Genomic DNA, 5,013 nt, shown 5'->3' on the forward strand with positions numbered 1-5,013 from the left:
TTTTTTTTTTGGTGGAACCGGGGATTGAACTCAGGCCCTTGCGCTTGCCAGGCAAGCACTTATTCTACTGAGCCATCTCCCCGGCCTCACAGTTTCTCTTAAAGAAACAATATTAAACCTCAAATATTTAAGGTTGCAAACTTGACTTTGTTTTTATATTGCTGAAGATCAACCTGAGGTCTTATGTATGCTAGGCAAGTGCTCTTCAGTTATATACTGAGTCTCCATTTTTCTACAGCAAAAATTATCCTTTCAACTATAAAACTGAAACATAAAACTCTTATCCTACTGGAAGATAAAATGTGAACTCAAAAGTGTACAAGTTCATAATGGAGTGCTTCTAGCTGATCAATATTCATCGAACAAATCTTTATAGTGTTAAGATACTCTATTCATAACCAATGAAAGGGGAATAAAAAAAGTGTTCCCTACTGGACAGCCCCTGATTAAATTCTAAGAGTCACACAGTAATCTGGAAAACTAGTTGTAAAGCAGTTTAAGCCAGTTTTAAACTGCAAAGCTGGACTTAGTACAGCCTGTAATCCATTACTCCAAGAGGATCACCGTGAGTTCAAGGCCAGTCTACATAAACAAGTTCAAGACCAGCCTATACGACAGAGTGAAACCCTTTCTCACATAAATAAACTGCAAAGATTGTTTAAACAATTAGTATAGTGTTTTCTGACACATACCCTGCAATGATGCCATAAGGATTAGAATTAGCAAGCATTAAGCCTCCAGACCAGAGTAAACACTCAACAAATGGCTGTTATAATCATCATCACAGGGAATTTGTTTTATTAATGGCTATTCAGAAATTTCTTAAAAAGTAATCAGAGGTATAATTCATAAACATAAAATCGGCAATTTTTGTGTAGCAGTCAAGCCCAGGGGAATACTGAACTATATCCCCAGCCTTTGATATTTTACTTTCAGATAGTGTCTTACTATGTTGCCCAGATTCATTTCAAACTTGAGATCCTCTTGCTTGAGACTCCTCAGTAGGTGGTATTACAGGTGCCTACCAATATGAACCATTTTAAAATAAACAACTTGACAGCAAGGGATATAGCTCTACAGCATAAGCACCTGCCTGGCAAGCAGAAGGTTCTGAATTCAATCCCTGGTGCTGGAAAAAAAAAAAGAGAGAGGGAAAGGGAGGGAGGCAAGGAGGGAAGGAGAAAGTGCACAAGTAACTTGGAAGCATTTAGTATATTCACAATGCTGTGAAGCCACTACCTGTCTCTGATTTGAAGATAGTCCCATTATGCTAAAGTCAAACAACTTATCTTTTCAGCAATTTCTCCCTACTCTCTACAGCCCCTGGCCACCATTAACTAGCACTCTATTTCTACAGATTCATCTTCTGTGAATTTTCATGTAAATGAAATAATGAAATACGTAACCATTTGTATCTGATTTCTGTCACTGTAATGTTTTGGAGACATATCCACACTGCAGTACATAGCAGAACCTTGTTTCTTTTAAAGGCTAAAACACATTCTGCCTTGCAAATATATCACATTTTGCTCATCCATTTACCCACTATGGACATCTATGCTATTTCCACCTATTGGTTGCCATGAGTTATGCCGTGTACTTGCCTTATTTGTGCCACCATGGAGAAGAAATACACAGGAGTGAACTGAAAGCTTGTATGAAAATTTTACAATATCTAAGCTTCTGAGGAACTGCCAAGTCATCCCTTCCAGCAGCTAAACCATTTTCCATTCACACGAGCAATGTATAAGGGTTCTAATTTCTCTATATCTTTTTAACTTGTTGTTAATAGTCACAGTATAATCATCCTAGTGAGTATTAAGCGACACTGACATTGATTTGCATTTCCTAGTAGTAACTAATAAAGTTAAGTATCTTTTGCAAATGCTTGTGCTCACAATCTTTTAACTAGCCTATCTCTGTATGTGAAGATGAACTCAAATTCTCATATTCCCTTGTAGCTAGCACACCAGATCCATTCTGTGCCAATCAGACAGATGCCATGTAAAACTGATGCAGATTGAGATGGACTTGAGTAACATAAGGAAAGGTATGATTCCACACATACAAGTCAAGTCAACTTTGGGAGACAGCCATTTCCCAGGGGCTGCAACATTAAATCTTGACTCCTAAGACTCATCAAATTATCAGTAGGAGTACTTCTCTGGTGTTTAGCGATGCAACAGACTGTGGTGGCAGTTTCTTCATCAATGGAATGTACAGTGTTACAGAAGCTAGCTTCAAGTCTAACTCTCTAACCCTATCAGCAATTCTTTGAGCCATTCAGTATGTATGTATGTATGTATGTATTTATTTATTTATTTATTTATTTATTTTATTATTTTACTTTTTTGCGGAACCGGGGATTGAACTCAGGTCCTTGCACTTGCCAGGGAAACGCTTATTCCACTGTCAGTATTTATTTGATAAACACCATTTCAGTTATACAGTATTATTGTGGAAGAAGAGCTAGAATTATTCTGTCTAGCTCCAGACTGAAAATCCAGGATATATATCAAGAACTTACACAAAAGCAGATCTACTTCAATCCAAAAAACATTTTCTAATACTTAGAAGTCTACCAAAAAGAAAAGAAAGAAGGAGTAAATTATACTTAAAAGAGAGTGAATAGCCACTTACTTAAAATTTAACATTACTATTACCTGGCCTTTCAGGGTATTGTGAAGGAAGCGAACAGAAGTTTAAACCAGACAGTCTAACAGTTTTCCCTTTACCTATGTTCTAAATTGTGCAGCCCACTCAATATCATCTAAATTATTTACTTATTTCTTGGCATTTAATCCCAGATTTTGTCATGATTTATATACATATACAGGTTTATGTTTACCATATGACAGGAAAAATCAGATAAAATTTAAAACATCAACAATCTTATCTACTGGCCAGTTGTGGTGGCACTGGCTTACAATTGGGAGACTGAGGCAAGAGGACTGCCTCAAGTTGAAGGCCAGCCTGGGATACGTAATAGGACTAGCTGAACTACATAGCAAAACCCTATCTAAAACACAGAAAACAAACAAAAGAATTTTTATCTACTGAGAAAAATCACTAAAACTATTTTGGTGAGTATCCTTTGAAACATTTTTTCTATGCTGACATTCAATTTATAAAAAAAGAACTATATAATAAAATAGCTAACATCTAACTAGTGCTTACCATATGTCAGCCCTCTTCCAATACTTTACACATTTTTAACACATTTAATCCTTGTATACTCCATGATTTACTATTATTCACATTTTACTTTAATAAAGGAAACAGAAGAAAAAAAAAACTTTTGCTAGTAATACAGTCACAGATCACAATAGGGACAAAGAACAAACTCCTGGGCCCTTAATCTGTTACCCATTCAAAGCAAAATTTATGTTTTTTTCTGAGACAGTCAGGGACTTAAAAGTACAGCAGTACTTACTAAAACCCATTATATATCACTTGGGCATACAGATGCCCATGGCTGACACAAAACAGAACAAAGCTTGACTTTCGTTTATGCATCCTTATATTACCTTAAAACTTCAGAGATGGAGAGATAGCTCAATGGCGTAAGTGCTTTCCTAGCAAGCACAAGGTCCCCAGTTTGATCCCCAGTATTGCAATAAATAAATAAATAAATCCTTAAAATGTCATACACAGATATGTTAATCAGTTAGGAAAAATCAAAAGAAGTTCTTCAGGCTTAAAATTGCATGCCTTTCTGATATCCCTCCATACCCCTGCAAGAGAGAGAACACCAAGATAAAAGTAATTTATTTAATTTTCAGGATTCAGAATTCATAGGCACATCTGATTATATCAGTTTTTACAAAGTCCTTTTTCAGACCCTTCCCCCTTGGAGCAACCCTAGAACTTCCAGCCATTATTCTGAATCCCTACTCAACCTGGGTGCGAAGAAATGTACTACCTCAGGTAACTGAGGCAATCATTTTATGAGGAACAGAACCTCCTCTCAAGCCATGATCATTTTGATGGAGCTACAAAACCTGGATTGAGATAATGACTGACCAGACCTCTATCTACTACAATGACCCATAAAACCAGGCTCTATTCCTTTATGGATAGATAGGCTGGTCCTTTTTTCTTTACCAGGGTGTGCCCCTCTCCAACTACTCAAACTTAAAGACTTTTCCATGCCCTCTTCTTACTTTCCAATTAAAGCTGCTGCCTATAAACTCATACTGTCATCTTTAGTTTTAATTTCCATTATCACTAAAGCAAGGAACCACACTAATCAGTGATACTAGGTTTCCTTGAAAAAGAAGTAACAGAACCTCCCAGGAGTCCATAGTTTGTGGTTGTAATACTATGTTGAAAACACTATACTGTCTTCAAGAATTTATCGCTATATATATACTGTATATTTCTCCTAATACATTATAAATATCACCGTTATAATAATTCTTTTAAATGCTAACACTGTAGGAAATGCATATTTTAAGAAATATTTATTTTGCAAATCTATGTATAAAACATCAAATTTAAAGGAACTGTTCATATTAAATACTTTGCTCATATGAACAAGCTAAAACTCAGTGAAAAAAACAGCTTACTCTTACAAATAATTTGATTCATAAAGCTAGTGTGGGCCAAAATACTCTAGAATTCCAGCACTCTGATAACACATGTTTATGAAATCATAGAGGAAGATTAGAGCTGGAGCAAATCAGACAACTAACTGAACAGAGTATCAAAGGTCATAAAAACCCATGGCTAACAAGCTAAGCAAGAGGTTTTCTGAAGGGAAGACATGCACACAACAAGGAACCCAAACTAACCTCAGGCTTACAGCTGAGCTCTGTGATCCAATCAGAAAAGTGCTGCTTTCAATCCCTCAGTTGAATCTCCCTGCTTAAAGTCCCAATCAGAAATTGCTATTTTTCACCCTTCATCTGTATGCAAGTTCAACCATTCAAAAGACACTGCTCCTGATCCTTCATTTATACCTGACAAGAAGCCAGTGAGTCTTTCATGGGGCAGTTTAAATCTGATTCCAGC

At 36.3% G+C, this 5,013-nt stretch overlaps 1 protein-coding gene across 1 annotated transcript in view; it reads right to left on the reverse strand.

The window, feature by feature from the left end:
- The window catches only part of Erc1 (ELKS/RAB6-interacting/CAST family member 1), a 561,464-nt gene that overhangs the window by 461,611 nt on the left and 94,840 nt on the right, over positions 1-5,013 (reverse strand). The window lies entirely within an intron of this gene.

Source organism: Octodon degus, unplaced genomic scaffold, assembly GCF_000260255.1.
Source record: "Octodon degus isolate 3935 unplaced genomic scaffold, OctDeg1.0 scaffold00104, whole genome shotgun sequence".
Lineage (NCBI taxonomy): Eukaryota > Metazoa > Chordata > Mammalia > Rodentia > Octodontidae > Octodon > Octodon degus.